The 25,006-nt window shown below is 44.4% G+C and overlaps 2 long non-coding RNA genes across 4 annotated transcripts; one reads left to right on the top strand and one right to left on the bottom strand.

The window, feature by feature from the left end:
• Nucleotides 1–1,520: 1,520 nt before the first annotated feature.
• On the top strand, nucleotides 1,521–25,006 carry LOC135966617 (uncharacterized). Of its 3 annotated transcripts, none has more exons than XR_010580085.1 (4): nucleotides 1,521–1,751; nucleotides 6,704–6,774; nucleotides 13,924–14,027; nucleotides 24,870–25,006. It is a non-coding gene; the product is annotated as an uncharacterized lncRNA (long non-coding RNA). The 3 variants fall into 3 exon arrangements; XR_010580086.1 differs by lacking the exon at nucleotides 1,521–1,751 and adding an exon at nucleotides 4,290–4,415; XR_012421456.1 differs by lacking the exon at nucleotides 6,704–6,774 and having other exon boundaries at nucleotides 1,636–1,751.
• Nucleotides 10,539–12,980, bottom strand: LOC107126950 (uncharacterized). The gene is made up of 2 exons (XR_010580088.1): nucleotides 10,965–12,980; nucleotides 10,539–10,836 (listed from the first exon to the last, which is right to left on the bottom strand). It is a non-coding gene; the product is annotated as an uncharacterized lncRNA (long non-coding RNA).

Here is a 25,006-nt window from a genome sequence, read left to right as displayed (position 1 = left end):
AGTTAAAATGAGGTTATTAGAGTGGCTTTTAACCCACTATTGTGTTCGGAATTGGTGGGTTCTTGGTCTCCCTCACTTCAAGAATGAAGCCTCGGAACCTCGCTGTGAGTGTTACAGTTCTAAAAATGGGTGTGTCCGGAGTGTGTGCCTTCTGATCTTCGGACATGTCCGGAGTTTCTTCCTTCTGGTGGGTTTGTGGTCTCACTGACTTCAGGAGTGAAGCTGCAGACCTTCACGGTGAATGTTACAGTTCACAAAGGCGGCGCGTCCAGAGTGTTCATTCCTCCCGGTGGGTTCCTGGTCTAGCTGACTTCAGGAGTGAAGCTGCAGACCTTCGTGGTGAGTGTTATAGTTCATAAAGGCAGCATGGACCCAAAGAGTGAGCAGCAGCAAGATTTATTGTAAAGAGCAAAAAAATAAAACTTCCACACTGTGGAAGGGAACCCCGGGTTGCAGCTGCTGGCTCTGGTGGCCTGTTTTTATTCCCTTATTTGGCCCCACCCACATTCTGCTGATTGGTCCATTTTACAGAGTGCTGATTGGTCCATTTTACAGAGTGCTGATTGGTCTGTTTTACAGAGTGCTGATTGGTGCATTTACAATCCTTTAACTGGATGGAAAAGTTCTCCAAGTCCCCACCCGACCCAGAAGCCCAGCTGGCTTCACCTCTCACTATCACTGGTGTCCTTGTAAGAAGAGGGAATTTGGACACAGACATGTATAGAGGAAAAGACCATGCGAAGACACAGGGAGAAGACAGCCATCTATAAGGCAGGGAGCTGGGCCTCAGAAGAAACCAACCCTGTTGACATGTCAATCTTAGACTTCCAGCCTCCAGAACTGTGAGAAAATAAATTTCTGTTGTTCAGCCCCTAGTCCATGGTCCTTTATTATGGCAGCCCTCACAAATAAATCGAGACAGCAGTGACCCAGGAGAGCCTTAGAGAAACTAGGAGAAACAAGGCTGCAGGGACCACATGGCACCCATGAAGGGGAGCTGACCGCCTGCATGCCTTTGCCTTGCCCTCAGCTGTAGGACACCTGAGAACCCCTTAGCATCCTCAGCTCAGCTCTGACAGCAATAAGCCCCAGATGGCTTGGAGTTGTACAACAGCAGTGCAATTGATGGTGTCTTCCTTGAAAAGATCAGGACTTGAAAGCAATAGGATTAAAAACTGGGGTTTAAAGAGATTAAATCACAAAACCTAAAACAAAGCCAGCATAATCTTTCTACTCTATAGACCTTGATACACCAAACCACCACGAGAAGTAGGGTCAAGGGGGTAGGCCAATATTTCCACCTGGCTTGAGAAGCAAAATTAGTGCCCAATAGGAGTTCACTTTCTCACACGAAATGGGCCAGAGCCCAGAGGATGAACCTCTGGAGAGGCGTCATTAGGATGGGTCAGTAACTAGGTCAGCAATCACTGTGTCTGGGTTCTCTTGGATTCCTCGAAGCAAGTTAATTATTAAAGGGAACAGGTGAAAATATAGTCTTGAGGTTTGATTAAACTAAAATTGGTCTAGTCAGAGAGTAGGGTGGGGAAGAGGTTTTCAAGAATTCCAATCAGCCCCTGATGATACTGCGAAGACCTAAGTTGCCTTGGAATCTGCAATCAATACAGAAAACACCAGAAGTATAGAGGAGTGACGGCTCTGGATTCCACTGCAGCAGGGCCTAGAGAACGAGAAAGGCATCCTGAAACTTTAAGAACACTGCATCTCTGTGTTGATAGCCGACTTTAAAACAGGTACAGGTCACTAGGGCAAACAGAAGCCTGACCAAAGATGGGGAAAATAAGGAGGACTTTCTGGAGGAGGTACTCTGGAAACTGGGCTCTGGAGCAGGAAGGAGATAGAGCTCAAAGGACAGAGGAGGGTGCTTTGTCCCTTGGAAAGTATGAAAGAGAAACTCCAGTGGCCAGGCATGGTGGCTTATGCCTGTAATCCCAGCACTTTGGGGGGCAGAGGTGGGCGGATCACCTAAGGTCAGTTCAAGACCAGCCTGGCCAACATGGTGAAACCCCATCTCTACTAAATATACAAAAATCAGCTAGGCTTGGTGGTGATCGCCTGTAATCCCAGCTACTCAGGAGGCTGAGGCAGGAGAATCGCTTGAACCTGGGAGGCGGACGTTGCAGTGAGCCGAGATCACACCACTGAGCCCCAGCCTGGGTGACAGAGCGAGACTCAGTCTCGAAAAAAAAAAAAAGAAAAGAAAGAGAAACTCCAAAGGTTCAGTGGACAGCAGAAAGTTCTCCATGAAGAGTTTAAAGCTAGAAGGGGAGTACTGGGCAGCACCTAAAAGGCATGTGTGTTTGTGGGATATATGTGTGGTATGTGTGTGCACATGCATGCATGTATGGTGTATGTATGTGTGGTATATGTAGTATGTGTGCGTGTATGTGTGTGGTGTGTGATGCATGTAATGTTTGTGTATGCATGCATCTATATGGTGTGTGGTATGTGATATATGGTATGCATGTGGTATGTGCTTATGTGTATGCATGTGTATGTGTAGTGTGCATGTACGGGTGTGGCATGTGCATGCGTACACATATGTGGTATGTGTGTGTGGTATGTGTGCACATGTGATGTGTGGTGTGTGTGCACTTATGTGCATGCATGTGTGGCGCATGTGTGGGGTGTGTGTGTGTGCTCATGCACACACATCCTGGGACTTTAATGGTAAGGATCATCTGGCCAAATATCTCTGGTGAGGAGAAAGCAGGTGGCCCGGGCCAGAGCTAACAATAGCGAGATTTAGGGAGAACTGGGCAAGTTTGTCAGGCGCCTCCTGAAGCAAACGAGGAGCCATAGTAAAGGGTCTTGAAAGACGCCTGCTGGATTTTCAATCAGACCTGCAGTGTCAAGTTTCAACTCAAGTGATATCCAAATGCCTCATATTTCTATTTTATCATTTCCATATTTTCAGTGAGCAGAGCTTACCATCTGCACAATGTTGGGCCAAAGAAATAAAAACCAAGAGGAAATTGCACTACAGTGCAGCATAATCAGTCTGATCCGCCTGGGATATTAGTGGAGACATGTGTGTCTTCACTCATCTGAGTATTAGTGTCCTGACTGTTTCTAAGCAGGAAGTTTCCCATTTGGCTAGGCTGAAAGGCAGCTCCAAAATGGAGCGGCAGTTTTCTGTTCTCCACAAGCTCCCCTCCCCTGCTCCTAAATCACATCACTCCCCAGTCGCTGCAAATGATTCTCATGTGTTGACAGGTTACACAGTTCAAGACAAGACATCAGCAGGAGCCTGGGTTGGAGCAAGAACCAAATAGTGAGCGGGGAGGCCATGTGAGCTGGCTATTAGGTGACAGGGGCAGGCAGTGACCCGCCCGCTCTTTCCAGCCTCTGCCTCCTGGGCTCTGCTGACGTGTCTGGTTGTCCTCTGCAGCCCAGTCCGTGGCACATCTCAGACAAGGCATGTCGACTCTTCAATCCTTCATTTATTCATATGAAAAGCAGGCTCATAACGCCTACCTTGTAAGGCAGTAGGGAAGAGTGCTATGTTTCATAGAAAAAGCTCCTAACAGAGCATCCAGCACACACTATCTACTTAAAACATGCTTCAAATATAACAATAATAGTATACACTTACATCATGCTTACTACATGCCATGAGTGGTTTTAAGCACTTGATATTTTATTTATGTGTGTGTGTGCACACATGAACTAATTTAATCCTCACAACCCTGTAAGGCAGATTCTACTGTTATCCCTGTCTTACAGAAGAAGAAACTAAGGCACAGAGAGGTTCTGTAACTTGACCATGGTCACAGAACTGGTAGAGCCAGGATTCAAATTCAGGCAGTCTGGCTCCAGGGACTAGGTGTAGATAAATAAATGAATTAATTGAAAGTTGATGTGTTGGTGGATGGATGGGCAAAGAACATGGATTCCCATGAACTCCAGTAAGGAGCAAGTTATCTAAGCAGCACATTGACAAGTTAAAGGCTCAGAATTCTAATCCCAGCCCCCATCAAGCCCAGGAACTGCAGTCGTTTAATGTTGCTACAAAGTGGCATCACCTCCTCTAAGCTAGAGGTGAAGGCTGCTTCCCTTACTGAGACAGGCTTAGTACGCCATAATTTGGAAGGTTATCACTGGAAAACACTCAGGTATCACTTAACTCCTAATTTTATGTTTGCAGGAACTGAGGCAAGAGAGGAAAAGTGGCCAGCCTAGGGTCACACAGTGCCTGTTCAGACACGTGCCACTTCTATGCCCAGCGCTGTTTTTATGACATAATTTAGCATCTCCTTCACACTAGGAAAGCTGCATCTGGAAGTTGGGGGAGGAGTTATGGACGGAAAAGCAAGACTGAAGAGTTGAATACACTGCCTGGCAAATTGTTTTAAAATGAGAAAGTCATACTTCGTTGCAAGGAAGTTCCTGTTTATGTAAGTCTGGTGAAGTCATCAGACCTTTTGCCTCTCCCCCGCCCCTCCCTGAGGCATCCGGAGGTCCACAGAGGAAAAGGACACTGGTACAGAATGCACCCTACACTCCCACGCCACTTGCTGTTCCCCCAACACGCCTGAGAGCATTCCACATTCCCACCACAGGATATTTGCTCACGCTGTTCTGGGACTGAATCCTCCCATCCCTACTCCCATCCATGCCTGGAGTAACCCTCCCTAGGCTTCAGGGACAGCTTAAAAGCTGCCCCCTCTGTGACTCTTTCCCAGCCATCAGAGCCAGGATGGACTTCCTGAGCTCCAGGGGCAGTTGAAAGCTAGTGGGGAAAGTTCTGGCTCCTGCATCAGCCAGGTCTGGATCTCTGTTTTGATTCTCTGTTCTCTGCTCACTTAAGTGTGACCCTGGGCAAGAACCTTCATGATCTCCCTGTCTCCATTCTCCCACTTATCAAATGGGAATAATAATAGTCCCCTCCTCATGAGGTTATATAATAAGATCAACATATATAAAGAAAGCATTTAGTACAGGGCTTGGTACTTAGTAAATGGGAGACATGATTGCCGCTCTTGGAGGTCTTATTCCACATGCTTTTTTGATTTATGGTTGTTTGGATTTGTATCGTATCTCCCCTTCTAGAGAGATATCTATCTGTTGGCAGGAACTGTGTCAAGTTCAACTTTCCAATCCTGCTGCACTCTGAGCCTTGTGCATAGTTGAGCTTTGTGAGCAATCTGTTAAGTTGAATTGTAACAAAAAAGATAATTGTGGCGAAAAGCAGGGCATTACAGTTTTTGTAAAAAGTCTATGATGACTGTCTTTATAAATAGACTTCAGAGGTTCTGGGTAGATGTGCACAGTAGAATATTGCTTTCAGCTCTCATTACTAGTGTTCTTAAGGATGAGGTTGAGAAAAGCAATAATAACAACATCCTCCTATCAAGGACTTCAAATGGTCCATGTTAGGTTCTTTGTACCTTCATTTATTGGCTACTAACACTCTCTAAGGTAGACATTATTATCCCTATATATGGATAGGAAATTGTCCCTATATATGGATAGATTCAGAGAGATCAAGTCACTCAATAAGGTCGGATAGCAAGTATAGAGCTGAGGCCGGGTTTGAATCCAAGCCCGTCTGACTCCCAAGGCCATGCTGTACCCTGAGCAGGTCTGCAGACTGCCTTCTGCCATCTGACCTAGGGCTTGTTTTGGTGTGGCCATCAAGCCAAGGTGGATTTTTACACTTTTAAATAGTTGAAAAAAATGAAAAGATTAATATTTTGTGACACATGAAAGTTACATGGAATTTAAATTTTAGTGTCCATAAATAAAGTTCTACTGGAACACAGCCACATCTGTTCATCTATACATTATATAATGTATAGTCCTGCCAACTATACATTGGCTGCTATAACAGAAGTGTTGAAATATTTGCAGGAGACACTGCATACCCCTTAAAGCCTATATTCCCTATCTAATTTTTTCAGAAAAAGTTTGCTACACCCTGCTCTATGTCATACTGACTCTTACAGACAAACTTAATGCAAAGAAAACTGCCCTTTCCATAAAAGTCATGCTACAAAAAGGGCACCCATCTCTGCAGCAATAAATCTTGGTCTCCAGATTCTGACTTTCCTTTATGCCTGCTGAGGCCCCTTGGTTCTTGCTTTCATCCAGCTCGCAATGTGATTTGAAAGGCAGAGCCAAGAGCAGCCACCAGACTCTGCCGGGCAGAGACAACAGGCCACAGCAAGCCTGAAAGCAAAGGGAAAGGAATTTAGAGCCAGAAGTCAGCTCAGCTTCATTAATGCCTTCACCCCCTTGATTCATGGTTTCCTGCCACATCTTGTTCAGCTGTGAACGTGCCCAGGCCCCAAGCAGGGGCAGGAGGCTGGAAATGATGAAAGCACAGGGGCTTCAGGCTCCCTGATTCTTTATCCGGCCTCCACCCTGACCACTGGGCAGAGGCCTGGCTCAGCAGATCTCTCCCTGGGAAGCCTCAGGCAGTCCCTCTCCCTGCAGAGTACTCCGTCTGAATGTAAAATGAGCGCCTGGCCCAGCTGTTCCATTGCCCATCTACCTCACTCACCTGTTTTCCTTCTCCTTCACACTGCACAAACACCTTTTGACCCTCCATTGTCTCCCTATGGGGTGAGCTCTTTGTGGCATTCCTTCATCCAGAAAGGGCTTTTGAACATCTGTTGTGTGTTCCGCTTTGCAGAGATACAAAGGAAGTAAAAGTAACCCAGGAGGTTTCTATTTGTTTCAGGATACCAGGGATACACATGGGAAGCCACAGAATGATCCTTGAAGAAATGCTGAGCACCAGTTATGTGCTTGGTATGTATGCTCTAGGTGCCTTCATAACCATGCTTTTGCTTAAGCCATAAAACACACCTGTGGGCCCAGGCATCCTTATGCCCTTTTTACAGATAAGAAAACTGAGAATCTGAGAGATTGCCTGGAGATCAGATGGCTATTAAGGGATGGAGCTAGGGTTTCAATTCAGGTCTCACTGGTTACAAAATGCATGCATCTTTGAAAAACTGGGCTGCTCCCTCTACCAGGATGTCATTGGGTGCCTCAGGGCTACAGGATGGGGATTTTAAGACAAATTTCTTCGGGAAAACAATCAGAAGTCCTTACACAGCAGCAGAAAGCACATTGGAACACCAACAAAAAATTCTAGACACAGCCTGGCCAATCCTATAGTTAAAAAAAAAATTCTTCTAGACCCAACTCTTCCTTTAATGAGTCATATGTCTCTGGGTATTTCTTCCCTTCCCTGGGTCTCAGTTTCTACATCTGTAAAACTAAAGTAGACAGTCTGGACAAAGTGATCTCAAAGCATCGCCCACCTTCACTGCTTCTCTCTGTTCCTGCTTCACAAATGCAGTGCTTGGGCACAGGATTCAAAGTTCAGCTCTAGCCCTGAGTCACAAAACTCAACCCAGGTGCCCCCATCTGAACCCTGAAAAGACAGGAAAAAAAAAAAAAAGCCCTAATAAAATTCAGATAGTCTGGTTATATGGGTTCAAACCACAAAACTAAATTTTTAAAAAATGGAGACAAAAGATATTATATAGCTGCTATATTCCTTTCTAAATTCCTTCCTGCTTGGTTTTCATGGAACTGTTTCCAAGAATAAATCAGGCTTCTGTTGCATTTGCATTGTTAGAGCCTCCTGAAGCAGGAGATAAGAGGCAGCAATGTCAAAAAGGAAGCTGGGGTGGTAGGGTGGGAGGTGGAGGCAGAAGGAGGCCTGAAGCTTGAAGGACAGGAAGGATTTAAACAAAGTGGGGACAAAAATTAAAAAACAAACAGACAAAAAGAATAAAACCTCAAGGCCTTTTGGGGAAACTGTGAGGCGACCAATTAGTTTTAATAGGAATTATCAGGGAATTAAGGAGAGACTAGAAATATAGGCAATCTTAAATGTTTTCAGCACATTAAAAATGTGACTTAACATCCCAGTAGCTATAAGTACACTTAGCATCCAGATCTTGGTTTTCTAGTAACACTGTCCAATATAAAAAGAATTAGCATTCTTTGAAGAAATGCCTGATTCTAGTAGGACTGCAGCAAGAAATATACAAAATGAGTTTGGAATATCTTGAAATACCAGAAAATAAGGAAATGATCAAAAATGAATTTTTTAAAAAACCTACAATACAGCTGGGCACAGTGGTACATGCCTGTAATCCCAGCACTTTGGGAGGCCAAGGTGGGAGGACAATTTGAGCCCAGGAGTTTGAGATCTGCTGGGCAACATAGCAAGACCACACTCAATTATGTATAATTTACCCCCTGCAATTTTCTTTTTATCCTTTTTTTTTTTTTTTTTTTTTTTGAGACAGGGTCTCATTCTGTTACCCAGGCTGGAGTGCGGTGGCGCAATCTCAACTCACTGCAACATCTGCCTCCTAAGCTCAAGTGATCCTCCCGCCTCAGCCTCCCAAGTAGCTGGTACTATAGGGATGTGCCACCGCGCCTGGCTAATTTTTTTTGTATTTTGGGTAGAGACAAGGTTTTGCCATGTTGACCAGGTTGCTCTCGAATTCCTGGTCTCAAGCGATCCATCTTTGGCCTCCTAAAGTGCTGGGATTACAGGCGTCAGCCACCATGCATGCCCCCAATTTTTTTTTAATTAGCCAGGTGCGGTGGTGCATGCCTGTAGTCGTACCTACTCAGGAGGCTGAGGCAGGAGGGTTCACCTGAGCACAGGAGTTTGAGGTTGCAGAGCCATGATTGTGCCACTGCATTTCAGCCTGGGCAACAGATGTATACTCTGTCTCTTAAAAAACAAAACAAAACGGGCTGGGTGCGGTGGCTCACGCCTATAATCCCAGCACTTTGGGAGGCCGAGGCAGGCGGATCACGAGGTCAGGAGATCGAGACCATCCTGGCTAACGTGGTGAAACCCTGTCTCTACTAAAAATACAAAAAAATTAGCTGGGCGTGGTGGCGGGCACCTGTAGTACCAGCTACGTGGGAGGCTGAGGCAGGAGAATGGCGTGAACCCAGGAGGCGGAACTTGCAGTGAGCCACTTGGTGCCACTGTACTCCAGCCTGGGCGACAAAGCGAGACTCCATCTCAAAAAAATAAACAAAACCCTACCATAATGGGGATATGTCAAAGGGACGCAGGAGCCAACTGAAAGAGCTACCAATGGACAAAGCTGGAAAAATTTAAGCAATATAATGAAGTAGTGTTGATTTGTAACCCAAAAATAATGTAAAATAAATAGCCATAAATCCACACTGATAGAAGTAACCGAATAAATGGAAAGAGAAAAAAAAATATCCTATAGGAGAATCCCAAATAATTGATGTAGATATTGTACCCTCCAGAAGACGGAACGTAACTCTCCATTCCTTAAGTGTGGGCTGGGCAGAGTGACTTCCTTCCAAAGAGTAGGAAAGCGGGGAAAGAGTACCTTAACAGTGGAGAAACCAGATAAACACTGCTGAACCGGGTGATCAAGATCAACAGTAACAGTGATAAATCATGTCGGTAACATGTGCCTTTGATACAATGTCATTAAAATGGCACTTTACCTCTGTGGTCCTCTTCCCAAAAACCCAAAATCCCAGGCTAATCATGAAACAAAACATCAGACTAATTCCCATAAAGGGGCTTCCTACAAAATACCTGGCCAGTGCTACTTAGAACTGTCAACATCATTAAAACCAAGAAAAGTCTGAGAAACTGTCACAGCCAAAAGGAATGTGAGGAGGCATGACAAGTAAATGTACTGTGGTACCCTGGATGAGATCCTCAAACAGAAATAGACATCAGGTAGAAACTATGGACCATAGCACATAATAATGTATCAATATTGTTTCACTGATTATAACAAATAGAGCACACGAATGTAAAATGTTAATAATAGGGAACATTATGTATATATGGAGGGCATATGGGAACTCTCTGTGCTATCTGCTCAAATTTTCCTTAAATCTAAAACTATTCTAAAAAATAAAGTCTACTAATTTTTAAAAAGCCTAAAAAATGTGACTTAGGAAACTACCATTAGCAGGCACTTGGTCAGAAACTAGGGTAAAACTCCTGCTCCAGAACCTTCCTCCCTGGGAAAGTGCAAGAGGCAGGCACCTTTCTAATTCCTAGGACAAGGCCAACATGTGGTGAGCCTCAGGGACCTCCTCACTTTTACCCAGTGAGCCTATAAGCAGGATCAAGCCTTCCTTGTGCGCAAACAGGTATGTGTGTTACCAAACTGAACTAGGTCTGTTTGACTGCATGCAATGAAAAGCCAAACATGGCTGGGGGTAGTAGCTGACATCTGTAATCCCAGCACTTTGGGAGGCCAAGGTGGGAGAACTGACCAAGGTGGAGTTCAAGACCAGCTTGGGCAGCATAGTGAGACTCTGTCTCTCCAAAAAAATGTTTTAAAATTAGCCAGGTGTAGTAGCATGCACCTGTAGTCCCAGCTACTTGGGAGGCTGAGGCAGGAGGACTGCTTGAACCCCAGAGTTTAAGGCTACAGTGAGCCATGATTGTGCCACTGCACCCCAGCCTGGGTTACAGAGCGAGACCCTGTATCCAAAAAAAAAAAAAAAAATCCAAACACCAAAGCACTGGGTTTTTGTAGAAAGAAAAGTTTATTGCAAGGCTGCAGAGAAAAGACAGGAGACTGGCTCAAATCTGTCTCCTGGAGCTGGGGGCTGGGGCAGGTTTTATAGGCAGAAGGTAAAGGCATGATCTTGGATCTTGCAATAAGGTGATGCCAGGAAGTGTGATCTAACTGGATCTTGCCATGGGATGATCTTTCCAGGGCTAAATCTGATTGGATCATGCCATGTGGTGTCCCCATTCCTTGGTCTGAGCACTTAAGATTCCATCAGCTTTGCATTTGGTCCATTTGGGTTTGCTTAGGTCACCTGCAACATGGAGGTAACTGAAAATTAACCATTTTCAGTTACATGAAGTAACACAAAGTTGAACCGGATTGGGCTGGTTTTGCAGTTATGTGTGTAGAACCACCTAGCTGATGGCTCCCTTGGCTTACCTAACACAGTATCGCCTCAGCTACACAACAGCAGATTGGGCGGAATGGCAGAAGGTAAGAGAGTCTGGGACCACAGTCAGACTGATTTCCACTGTTGGATTACATCAACAAGAAGCCTCAGTTTCAACCTGTCATTAACACCCCCTTAAAATTCCTGATTTCTCTTTTTAACAAGAAAGAACACATCTCAGACTCAGACCTTTCTATAGGCAACAACATCCAGCACACATTTAACAGTACTTTTTTCTTTGTTTTTATTTTGACAGTTACATTCTATATGTGAAAAATAGGCTAGTATTCAATTTACAATAGTAATAGAGCATTTCCTTGGTAAATAAAATAGGTTAAGAATATAAAATAATCACTTTCACCTTTCAGTTTAGGGGAAAACACTAAGTTTGAAAACAATTTGATGGTGAAGCTGTGGGTAAAAAACATGCACTGCTGTGTACTGCTGAAGGGAATTAAAGCAGGTATCCCTTTCATTCAGTAATTCGGCAACACGTATCAAATTTGTAAATGCATTCCCGTCTTGACCTCGTGATTCCACGTTTCTATTTCTGGCAATTTTAGCTTTCAGACATGCTTACTGTATTAGTAAGCTCAGGATGCCATAACAAAACACCATAGACTGGGTGACTTAAACAACAGAAATGTATTCTTACAGTTCTGGACGCCAGAAAGTTCAAGATGAAGGAGCCAGCTGATTTGGTTCCCGGTAAAGCATGTCTTCCTGACTTACAGACAGCCACTTTCTCACTGTGTCCTCACATGGCAGAGAAAGATCTCTGACGTCTCTCGCACTTCTTACAAGGGTACCAGGCCTAATGGGTCAGGGCCCCATTATGCCCTCATTTAACTTCAATACCTCCTCACAGGCCCTATCCCCCAATAGAATCACATTGGGAGTTAGGGCTTCAGCATATTTGATGGGGGAACACAAATACTCAGTCTATACACATGTATAAACAAAATGACATATGTTCAATCTTACAGACTGAAAAATAAACTCATAAAAGAAAACAGCAAGATTCACAGACATATATATATCATATATAAAATATAAATCATATTATATATCATATATAAAATATAAATCATATTTTTTATATATATATAAAATAGCGCTATTTATAATAGCAAAGATGTGCGGGTTAAAGCAACTCCATTTTACATGCTAATCCACCATGTTGACTTCTGATTAATCCCAGTTTCGGGAATACCTCTAAGATTTCTATTTTATCTACTGTTCCTTGTGTAAGAGCATGTACTTAACCATAAATCCTGCCCTTAGATCAAAACAACCTTGACCATAAATCCTGCCCTTAGGCAGATTCACATAGCATTCTTGCCTTTCCTTAAGGGGCCAACTTCAATTATCCTACACATTTCTTCTCTAGGGTATAGAAGCCCTGGGTCTGGGGGAGTAATGGCCCAGGATCTACTATCTCCTGCTGAGATGATGGCTTCTGTTCATAAATCCCTATTAAATGTGAGACACTGGATTTGTCAGCCTCTTTGATCTGTCAGCTTCCTCAGCCTTTAGGAAAACATTTACGTAAGATCTGCCCACTGTGGAACAAAATAATGGGAACAAACCTAAATATTCATTAATAGAATGTCTGGTTTAAATAAATTCTGGTAGATGCATACAATGAAAATTCTGGCCGAGTGCGGTGGCTACACCTGTAATACCAACACTTTGGGAGGCTGAGGCAGGCGGATTAGTTTGCTTGAACCCAGGAGTTCAAGACCAGCCTGGGCAATGTGGCGAAACCCTGTCTCTATAAAAAAAGAAAAAAGAAAAAATTAGCTAGGTGTGGTGGTGCATACCTATCCTATAGTCCCAGCTACTCGGGGGCTGGGCTGAGGTGGGAGGATGCCTTGAGTGTAGGAGGTAGAGGTTGCAGTGCAGTGAGCTGTGATCACACCATGGCACTGTAGCCTGGGTGACCAAGTGAGGAGGAAAGAAAGAAACAGAGAGAGAGAGAAAAAGTGAGAAAGAGGGAAGGGAAGGGGAAGGGGAGGGGCAGGGGAGGGGAAGGGGAGGGGAGGGGAAGGGGAGGGGAAGGGGAAGGGGAGGGGAAGGGGAGGGGAAGGGGAGGGGAAGGGAAGGGAAGGGAAGGGAAGGGAAGGGAAGGGAAGGGAAGGGGCAAGAGGAAAGAAAGAAAGGAAAGGAAAGAAAGGAAAGAAGGAAAGGAAGGGAAGGAAGGAAGGAAGGAAGGAAGGAAGGAAGGAAGGAAGGAAGGAGAGAGAGAGAGGGAGGGAGGGAGGGAGGGAGGGAGGGAGGACAAAACAAAGAAAGAAAAGGAAAACAATTCTATGCAGCTAGTAAAAGCCAAGAATGAACATGCTCTGTATGGAACACTATGGAAATATCTCCAAGGTATATGGTTAAGTAAAACAAGTAGGTCCATATCTATTTAACCTGCAAAACTTTTGTGTAAAGAAAGATGGGGGCTGGGGATAAGAATATTTGCATGGGCCAGGAGTAGTGGCCCTTTGGGAGGCCAAGGCAGAAGGATTGCTTGAGTCTAGGAGTTTAAGACCAGCATGGTAACATAGTGAGACCACTTCTCCACAAAAAAAATTTAAAAAGTAGCCAGGTATGGTGGTGCATGCCTGTAGTCCCAGCAACTCTGGAGGCTGAGCGGGGAGGATCACTTGAGCCCAGGAACTGCAAACTGTTACCAACCAGACCTGTTTTCAATAAAACAGCAGAGCAGCTTTCCTGCAGCCTCATTTTCATTTTCATTTAAGATTAAGGTGGGGGAGGAGGAGCACATTGGAGGAGGGGTTTGGTGCTGAGAATATACATACAGACGAATGTGAGTCAGGGCTGGAAGTGGCCACATGGCCAGTATGAAAAGCTTTACAGTCACAGTCAGTCCTCTTTCCCTTGAGGGACCCAAGAGAGGACTGTGAGGCAAAACAGAGTCTAATTCTGTCTGTTTTACAGGATGTCGCAGCATATGGACTCCTGTGTGACTGGCCCTACCCCTACACTTCAGAGAGCACACAGAAACAGAACAATCCAATCAGACGTGCATTTGCCTGTCTATGGTATGTACAAGTGTCAATGCATTATTCATCGATTGCATCAGTTTACCAATTTAATTAATTCTTCCACTTGCTCAGTGCCTAGCCTGTGCCTTTCAGGCCCCTCCAGTACAGGCCCTGTGACCACCCAGAAAAGCACTGACCTCAGCTTAGTTCATGTAGTAAAATATAGTAATAAAAACAGCAGCTAACACTCATGGACTTCTTTCTTGTGCCAAGTATTTTGCTAAGCACTCCACTCTTGTCTTATTTAATTTTCAGAGAAATTTCTTGAGATAGAAATTGTTATTATCTCCATTTTACAAATGGGGAAACTGAGGTTTGGAGAAGTTAAATGTCTTCCCAGAGTCACATAGCTAGGGAGGGCCAGAGTCAAGACGACCCAGGTAATCTGGTTCAAGCCCACCCTCTGAACCAGTCCCCTCTACTGCCTTATTAGCTTCTGATGGCTACGACAGCTTCACTGGTGACCCTTGCTCATGTTCATGGCAGGATGATCAGTGGAAATCCCTCGTTGGACTCAGAGCTGTCACTCATAAAGACCTGTCCTCAGGAGTTGCACACCTCCATTCTGACTCTGCACAAGTGTCCCCCAGGAATGTTCCATGCTGTGCAGCTGGCACTAATTCCCCTCTGCACAGCTTCTCCTTTCAGTATCACAGACACCCTCAGAGGTGGACAGGGTGGGCCTTTCTATATCCACTCAACAAATGGGGGAACTGGGCCTAACAGGGGTAAAGAAACTTGTCAAGGTCACTGCAAATGTTTGGTGGAGCTGGGATGCTAGCCCAGTTTTCTAAAGACAAGGCTATCTTCTATTGCTGGTGCCACAACAAAGAACTAACACAGAAAGTACATAACAAAGAAAAGGAAGGAGATGGCCGGGCGCGGTGGCTCAAGCCTGTAATCCCAGCACTTTGGGAGGCCGAGGCGGGCGGATCACAAGGTCAGGAGATCGAGACCACAGTGAAACCCCGTCTCTACTAAAAATACAAAAAATTAGCCGGGCTTGGTGGCGGGCGCCTGTAGTCCTAGCTACTCAGGAGGCTGAGGCAGGAGAATGGCGTGAACCCAGGAGGCGGAGCTTGCAGTGAGCCGAGATCGCGCCACTGCACTCCAGCCTGGGCAACAGCGTGAGACTCCGTCTCAAAAAAAAAAAAAAAAAAAAAAAAAAAAAAGAAAAGGAAGGAGACTCTCTAGGGTCTTTGGTTTTTTTCCTCCTTTCACCAAAGGTCTGAAAACAGTTCTCTGGAATTCTCCCTGCTATGGTCAGAATGTTTGTGGCCCTGCAATATTTCTGTGTTGAAATCCTAAACTGCAAGGTGATGGTATTTGGAGGTAGGGACTTGGGGAGGGGAATTAGGTCATGAGAATGGAGCCATCATTAATGGAGTTAGTGCCCTTATAAGAGGCCCTAGAGCCAGGTGTGGTGGCTCATGCTTGTGATCCCAACACTTTGGGAGGCCAAGGTGGGCGGATCATGAGGTCAAAAGATCGAGACCAACCTGGCCAACACAGTGAAACCCCATCTCTACTAAAAATACAAAAATTAGCCGGGCGTGGTGGCGGGAGCCTATAGTCCCAGCTACTCCGGAGGTTGAGGCAGGAGAATCGCTTGAACCCAGGAGGTGGAGGTTGCAGTGAGTCAAGATCGTGCCATTGCACTCCAGCCTGGCAACAGAGCGAGACTCCATCTCCAAAAAAAAAAAAAAGAGAGAGAAAAAGAGGCCCTAGAGAGCTAGCTGACCGTTTCCATTATGTGAGAACATACCTAGAAGGCACCATCTATGAGCCAGAAAGCAGGCCCTCACTAGGCATCAAATCTGCCTTGTTCTTGAACTTCCCAGCCTCCAGAGCTGTGAGAAATACATTTCTGTTGTTTATGAGCACCTAGTTTATGATATTTTGTTATGGCAGCCTGAATGGACTAAGACACTCCCTAATGACAGACAACCGAGAGATTCCTTCCCAGTCAAGACTCTCCCCCTGAATCATCTGTTCCTTAGGGTTATACAGCTCCCAAAATTGGCCTTGTGTTCAAAGCAAAAATATACCCCTGAGTAACACACAAGCTCCCTAATTTTTTCACTTTGAGAGAGTTCAGTCTCATTGGGACAGAAAGGAGAACACCAAGCTAAAAGTTAGGCAAGGGGCCAGAGGTGAAGGAGACAGTTGACAGGAGATGAAGAGGACTGAAAACCACATAAAACTTCTTTATGGTTTTCCTAAAGTTCATCCCGTGGGCTATAGACAGTCTGCTGGGTTTAGGGAGTGAGATGAGGCCTCCATCTTCTGACCCTTCGTTTGGTCTTTTCTGCCTTCTCTCCCTCACACTTACCTGGACCACCACAGTGTTAAGGGATGCCAGAATCCAAGGGTGGGGATCAAGTGATAGGTGTGGGATTCATAGAGCTTTCTTGTAGGAGTGAATTCTCTGCCAGAGGCAGTCTGGGTATAAATGAGGCCAACTGCTCATTCAGAGTTATTAGAGATGATGGAATAGTCCCAAAGACAGTTCTCAACAAAGCACATCTCAGCATGGCTAGTTTATCATCACCTTACATAACCTTGGGTAGGTTGCCTATCCTCTCCAAATCCAGCTTCCTCAACAGAAAAATGAAGCTAATAAGAACACCTATCTCCATGGTATTGGTGAATCAAATGAGACAGGCTGGGTGCTGTGGCTCACAACTATAGTCCCAGCATTTTGGGAGACCAAGGCAGGAGGATTGCTTGAGGCCAAGAGTTCAAGACCAGCCTGGGCAACAAAGCAAGATCCCATCTCTACAAAAATTTAAAATACTAGCCAGGCATGGTGGTATGCAGCAGTAGTCCTAGCTACTCATGAGGCTGAGTAGAAGGAATGCTTGAGCTCGGGAGTTTGAGGATGCAGTGAGCTATGATTGTGCCACTGCCCTCCAGCCTGAGCAACAGAAGGAGACCCTCTTAAGAAAAAAAAAAAAGATAGAGACCAATCTAAGTTCTTTGTAAACTGTAAGCCGACAGAGAGATGTCATTAGTCCTTATTCATTAATCACCTTTACCTCTAATTGGCTGTTGTACACAAAGTGGGTACCAGATTCTGCCATAAAATTGTTTTATTGGAAGAGATAAAAGGCAACACAATTAAAAAAAAAAAAAAGAAAGAAAGAAACATGTTAGCACAAGAAAGCAGTTTTGAAGAGATGGTCCTGAACTGAAGTCAACAGCAGCCTTGAAAAAGAAATGCCAAGTTCTCTAACCTTTACACCACACTTCAAAGGGCATTGGCCTCTGACTCACAGGTAACACAAATATTTTTTACTCCAATGTATTTCTTTGTTCAATATGCTCACCCCATTTTTCCCTGGGCCCTCTCTACATGCATCAATATTATGGCTCTCTTTTGAGCAGTAACCTTCAAACTTCAAGTGTGATCAAAATATCATAGGCACTTGTTTGAAATGTCAATTTCTGGGTCCCACATCCAGAAAATCTAGGGTAGACCCCACAAGTCTGCATTATGAACAAGCTCCCTGGGAGATTCACCTTTTCTTTAAGACTTATTCTGGTCTTCAAGAGAGACCTATTCTTTGAGACCCTATGCTTACTTAAGTCCCAAAAGGCATGGACTGTGTCATTTAACTGCCTAGCACATTGCCAATGCCCAACACTCAGAAAAGATGCTTGCTAATAAATAAGAAATACTAGGAACCCTGAATACTTGCTTCTAAAAAGATATAAATGTTTGTCTCCAACATCATCATGATGACTAGTTGCATAATTCTCACACCTTTTTAAGAATGAAATTCCAGCAACCTCAGCTTTCCCATGCCAAACTTTTCTGACATTCCCATGCTAGATTAAGTGACTCTCCTTTGTGGTTTCACAGCCTTCAGCCCATACCAGCACTTACAATATATTCTATGTATTGACTTTACTATTAGTCTTCCCCCACTGGAAGGAAGTTTTCCTCCTTCCTTAAGGATAAGATCTGTGCCCCCTTCTCTTGTGTTTCTACCATCTAGACCAGTGATTAGCACCAAATCAGCAGACACTAATGGAATGAAATGCAAAAAAGGGAATGAAATAGGATGGGATAGGTTGAAAACACTTTAAGAGGGGAGAAGGGAGGTGAGCCCTCTGTGATGTTCTGGTATAAGGAAGGACATCCTAGGGTGAGTCACATGACTCAGTGTGGTTAATATTCAGTAAGTGGAAGTTGTTATTCTGTCCATGGTTTGGGGCTTTTGAGATATTTTTTCAAGGAGTGGGCATCAATAGATGTTTCTGTTAATGCTGCAGAAGGGCCGTCTAGTTTTGCATACCGATTTTGACATCTTGGGGCAGGTGTTTCAGTTGGTTAATGCCAGGGGATAGCTCACACTAAGATAATCTTTGCTTAGATAGCAGATGGTCATAAATTATATTATTATTCACCAATATCTGGTTACCTCCCTGTAAGATTATGCTTACCCACACTGTTGAACTCCCATATGCCATGTGGCTTGCTTTGTTCATGAAATGTGGGCAGAAGTGGTCCGAGTCACTTCCAAAGGACTGGCCATGTACTTCATCTGCCTGGGTCCTGAAGAAAGGACAGTAATAGGACCTAGTAGAGCCTACAGCTGGACCCACAGTGGACATGGAATGTAGGCAGGAAGTGGACATTTGGGAGTTATTACTGCAACATAACCTGGCCTTTCCTGGCTTATGTTCCCTTATTTCCAAGCAATGGAAATGTTCATATACAATTAGTTTGCCTTTGTGACTTTAAGAAACATTACCTCTTAGGGCCTTAGTTTCAATGTCTATGAAGTGAAGAGGATAACATAATGATAAAAAATATCAAACATAAATTGATTGCTTATCATGTGTCTGGCTAAGCGTTTTAGAAAAATTATCTCATTTTATCCTTATAACAACCTATGAGGTTGATATTATTATTAGCCTCATTTTATAGACCAGGAAACAGAGGCCTCAAGAGGTTAGGAAACTTGCCCAGTGGGTAGCAAGAGTACTCAGATACTAAGAATAATTACTGATAGAATGCAAATGGCCTGACACTAGAGCCCAGCCTCCTAATCTCCATGTTGCATCAGGTCATCTCTAAGACCTCATCTGTCTGGGATACACCAAGACTCTGTGACGTCATCATGTGGTAACAACTGCCCTAGTCTTCAATTTTTAAACCAAGACCTGTTTTCACCACTGCCCTCCTCTTGAGGGGTGAAGACAACTCCTTCCTCAGCCTCTCAAGTAGCTGGGACTACAGGTATGAGCTACTGTGCCTGGCTAAGCTGGCCTCTTGAGCTTCTTTCATTCCCAAGAGACAGATCATTGAGAGAGGGCCATGGAGAATGAGAATGTCCCCTTGAAAATATTTTGGGCTTCTGTCTACCAAAAGAATGGCAGTAATAAGGAAGGACGCACGAGGGTCTGTTTGTTGTATGGTCTTTGTTGCATGGTCTTCCTGGGCACAGGATATGGGAAGTCTGGGTGTGTTCCACCAATGCTGTTCTATAAAAGGTGTAGGACTTCCCTTCCTGGAATCATTATTGTTCCTTGTTCCTGTCTTAGGGGGCTGAGGGGCACCTGTTGTGAGGCCTAGTAGGACAAAATGAACAAACCTCCCTGGGACCTGCAAATCTGAGTATAGAGACACATCATGAGCCCATCCTTACCTACCTTCCAGCAATATCCAACTCTCCCCCTGTCCACACTACTAGTGTGTACAACCTGTGCATGAGCAAATACAGAAGGAGGGCAGCCGATGCCATCAGCCACTGAGGATGAAAACTCAGCAGCTCCAGCAAAAGGATAGGGTTGAGCTGCTGTTGGGATGTATCTGAGAATTTCACTTACCTGCCTTTTCCTCGTCTTCCATTAGCAGAGTTCATGGAGATTTGGTTCCATTTTGGCATCTCTAGAAGAGTAGAGCTGAAGCACAAAAGAGACAAGACTGGGGTTCCTTTTTAGGGCCTTAGGCAATGACTTGAGTAAGCTCTTGTGATTTACTACAGGAAAGTGCTCCATCAAGAGCCACTGGTCAACAACATCAGCAGGTCAGAGAGGATCCTCCTCTGACCACCTCCCACAGTGCCAACCCTTCAGATGCTCCTGGCTATACCTTCCTTTAGGACCACTAAATTCTTACTCCATCCCCACAATTTCCTGCAGTACTCCCCACTCCCCGCAGCTGATTTTGGCCCTGACTCATTGGTGCTGACTCAACAAAGAAAAGCAGACCCCTCAGGCAGCCGGACAGTGGACCAGGGCCAGAGCCTGCAGGCGTGGGCGAGAGAGCAGGCAAGCCGGGAATCCATCAATCAGCTTGTCACCAAGTCTTTGCTGAGCCCCCCTGAAGACTTGGTCCCATGCCGAGCTACGCAGTGGGGGTCCCAGAAAAAGAAGGAGAGAAGACAGGAGCCTTTATTTTGTGGCAACTATGGATGTGGAATTGGAGCTCCTTCGTTTTGAGGGTCTCCAAGCACACACAGCCTGGCCCAGCCCACCATTACTCACCAGAGGGAGCCTGAGTGCTGCCAGGAAAGGCCAGACACAGTGGAGCTTAGGGAAGGTTGGGAGGTGGCAGCCAGGAAGGATTTTGAAGCGTATTTGCAAGCTTTTGACATAAGATTCAGATAATATCAATTTTTTTAAAAGAGACCAGGTGGGGGTGGTGGTAAATGGAAATTATGGGGGGATTTTAAAGCCCCCATATCCACATCCTGGATACTGCCATTGCTACCAGCCTCCACATCTTTCCCCACAAGCCTGCTGGGTGTGGGGTACCTCCCTTGAGTTAATGCATTGTGTTTCTGAAATGTCCCTGCTAAAATGAACCTACTACGTTACTCTGAGAGTGTCTTTCTAATGCCCTTTGCATTTGCAGAGGGGGAAAAAGGACCATAGATGTGAGGGCACAGAACAGTGACTTTGGCATGAGGATTCACTTAAAATCCTAGAGCCCTAAGAATTGGAATCCTGACTCAATTACGTACCAGTTGTGTAATTCAACCTGGGGTAGTTCTCTGAGCCTTACTTTCTTCATCTTGTAAAGAGGAAGGAATAAAGCAGCAAGCTCACAGAGCATTGTGAGGACAGGCACAATTGCTAGCACATCATGGCCACTTCTGTTAGGAAATAATATACAACTGTTATTGTAAAGAAGTAAAGACAGAGCGGGGAGAAATAAGCTCATGGTCCGAGAGCACCAGGGAAAGTGTCACTCTCTCCATCTTCTTACCTTGACGGTCAAAACTCATCAAGGGCTCCCTCTGCTGTCCATTCTCTGCATTCATTTTCCTATATAGAAAGTAACACACTCATATTCCTTCGTGTGGGGCACAGAATGTGCAAATGCCCTAATTTAATCAGTGGAACTCTGTTTGCTCTTCATTAACATTATCTTTCAAAAACATTCTTTCCAGGCTGGGCAAGGTGGCTCACACCTGTAATCCCAGCACTTTCAGGGGCCAAGGTGGGAGGATCCCCTGAGTTCAGGAATTTGAGACCAGACTGGGTAACATAGTAAGACCTTGTCTTTACTAAAAAATAAAAAAATTATAAAACAGCCGAGTGTGGTGGTATGTGCCTGTAGTCTCAGCTACGCAGGAGGGCTAAGGCAGGAGGATTGTTTGAGCCCAGGAGGTTGAAGCTGCGGTGAGCCGTGATCAAGCCGCTTCACTCCAGCCTGGGAAACAGAGTGAGGCTCTGTCTCAAAAAAAAAGTAAAAGAAAAAAGAGAAAGCATTCTTTCCTTTCCATTCTGTTGTTCTTCCCCTAATTGTATCCCTTTGTCTCATTCCTGGGTTGGCCCTCCCAATCACCAAAATCTGTCGCAATATGCCACTCTACATGGGTTTCTTATACTCTCTGAGGGTTTTTGTTTGTTTGTTTGTTTTTGAGACACAGTCTCGCTCTGTCGTACAGGCTGGAGTGCAATGGCACTGTATCAGCTCACTGCAAACTCCGCCTCCCGGGTTCAAGCAATTCTCCTGCCTCAACCTCCTGAGTAGCTGGGATTACAGGCGCGTACCACCACACCCAGTTAATTTTTGTATTTTTAGTAGAGACGGGGTTTCACCATGTTGGTCAGTCTGGTCTTTAACTTCTGACCTTGTGATCCCCCCGCTGCAGCCTCCCAAAGTGCTGGGATTACAGGCATGAGCCACTGCACCTATCCTCTCTGAGGTTTAAGCTAGTAAACGGCAGAGCTGAAGTTGGATAACGTAACTTCTAGGTCCAAAGCTCATCCTTTTCCCACATTATTATCCCTTTCTGAAGTGTATAATCTAGACATGACATTCAACTTATCTAAGCTTCTTTTCCTCATCTGTAAAATGGGGGAAACAATCATATTAATCCATGAGTTTGAGGGAAAGAGAAGGGGAGACAGTGCAGGGGGATACATGCTTGCCAATAGAAAGAGTACAATAAATACTAGCTACAGTATTCAGGCATGTTCAAGTAACTCAAAGAAGTTCAGTACTGCTGGTGCTTAGAGTGGAAACAGGATGTGACAACAGATGCAGCTGGCAAGACAAGCAGGGGTCAAGTCATTAAGAGCTTTGTAAAATATGGTCCCACAGTTACCTAGGGCAGAGCTGTCATAAGGATTAAATGAGTTTATATAGTTCAACTCCTCAGAATGCAGCCTGGCTCACAGCAAGGTGCATGTGTTAGGTATTCCTGATAAAACCCTCCCAATGCTAATCATGACTTAGAGACTAAAGAAGAGAAGCATATAAGCAGAACAGCCTTGAGTTGAAAGAATAGTTGTTTTGGGGAGGGATGTGCAAAAGACTTTCAGAAGAACATCAGGAAAGAGAAGAGCCACATCACCCCTATAATATTGGTCTTCAACCTTAACAAATTACATCATTTCATGTGTAAAGGTGTGAAGGTGAGGCATGCACCTTAGAGTGCCCACTGGACAGAAACAATGACTCTCCTCCTGGCTCCCCTCCAAGTTATGCTTCCACTGAGCATCCCATTGGCTCTGCCCGGTGGCAGTGCCATCAGGGTGTCTCCCTCCATCAGTGAAACCTTTTGACCCACCTGCCAGGGTCTGGGCTCTCACTTAGCTTCCCTCATCAGTTCACGTCTTCATTGCTCTACTCAACTACAAAGTCCAGTGTTTATAATGGTGTATTTAATACTGTCCTCCTATACTGGTTTTCCTTTTTAAAGGAAAAAAAAATTCTTGAACACCCTGAAAATGTGGCCACAGACCTAAACACTATAATTTGAGAAACACCTGATAAAGTCGCAGTCAATGAAATATACTTTAATGATACATTATCACTGAAGTTTTGCTTTTATATCTGATAATTTTTAATATAATCAACAAAAACAAAACACTAAATTCAACTTTTCTAATGAACAGATCATAGAAAATACACCCAAGTTCATCTTCATTATGTATTAGTGGGTGGTTTGTCCCAGAAGACCTATACTTATTAACTCCTTTTGGTCTTTTTTTAAAAGCTCGGTCGTATTATATTAATTTAAAAAGAATTGGTATTTACTAAACTGTAATTTTACACAGGCTTGTATCCATTTTATATATGCCCTCAAAATGGATCTTCCAAACCTTACATTTAATTCTTGTCAGGCTATTTTCCTTCCTCTGGCTATGTTCTATCACCCCCTAGTGTTACATATGATGCTTACAGTCAATACATATTGCTTTGTTGAAGGAATGAGTATCTGCAGATAAGTACTTTCTTGGTTTACAGGTTAGGTTCCCCAAAAATGTATGAAAATGCATTAAGTTCCAAGGCTAAAGTGCACTATGTAAATCTTCAAAAACTAGAGGACCTATTGACTATACTGTGACACCTAGGTCAGTACACAAAACAAATAGTGAATATGGTGATATACGTGCAACAATAACTATTGTATTTCCCTCTTGACATTGTTATGAATAGCCAGGCATGGTGGCTCATGCCTGTAATCCCAGCACTTTGGAAGGCTGAGGCAGGAGGATCGCTTGAGCTCAGGAGTTTGAGACCAGCTTGGGAAACATAGTGAGACTTCGTCTCTACTAAAAATGAAAAAATTAGCCAGGCATGGTGGTGCATGCCTGTAGTCCCAGTTACTCAAAAAGCTAAGGCAGGAGGATCACTTGAGACCAGGAGTTTCAGGCTGCAGTGAACTGTGATTGTGCCACTGCACTACAGCCTGGGCAACAGAGCAAAACCCTGTCTCAAAACCAAGAGAGACATTTTTAGGAATACATCAATGTTTAATGCCAATTCAGGAAACAAAATGGAACAGGCAGGCTTCAGGAGCAGAAAACAAATCACAAAGGTGTTGGTTTTTGTACAGTGTGAAAAGTCAATTTTTTTAAAAAATGATTAGCATTGGCCAGGCCCATGGTGGCTCATGCCTGTAATACTAGCACTTTGGGAGGCTGAGGTAGGTGGATCACTTGAGGTCAGGAGTTGGTCACCAGCCTGACCAACATGATGAAACCACATTTCTACTAAAAATACAAAAAAAAATTAGCTGGGCATGGTGGTGCATGCCTGTAAATCTGTCATTGAGAGGCTGAGACAGGAGAATCGCTTGAACCCGGGAGGCAGAGATTATAATGAGCCAAGATCACGCCATTGTACTCCAGCCTGGATGACAGAGCAAGACTCTATCTCAAAGAAAAAAAAAAAAAAAGATGATTAGCATCTATTACTGCTACCTCTTGAGTGTTGAGACATTTCTTAACATTTTGAGTTTTGCTCCACAGGGATTTCTATTATTTAGAAATTAACAAATTCACAGTTTCCATCTTATGATGATTTCAACTTGCTGGGTCATCTTGTTCATTGCCACTGATGTTCTTTTTTCCTTTTTTTTCATATAGGATCTGGCTCCGTCGCCCAGGCTAGAGTGAAGTGGTGCGATCTCAGCTCAGCTCACTCCAACCTTTGCCTCATGGGCTCAAGCCATCCTTGCACCTCAGCCTCCCAAGTAGCTGGGACCACAGGCACATGCCACCAC

Source organism: Macaca fascicularis, chromosome 12 (assembly GCF_037993035.2).
Source record: "Macaca fascicularis isolate 582-1 chromosome 12, T2T-MFA8v1.1".
NCBI lineage: Eukaryota > Metazoa > Chordata > Mammalia > Primates > Cercopithecidae > Macaca > Macaca fascicularis.
The sequence above is the reverse complement of the archived record's forward strand: the minus strand, read 5'-3'. Positions and strand labels throughout refer to the sequence as shown.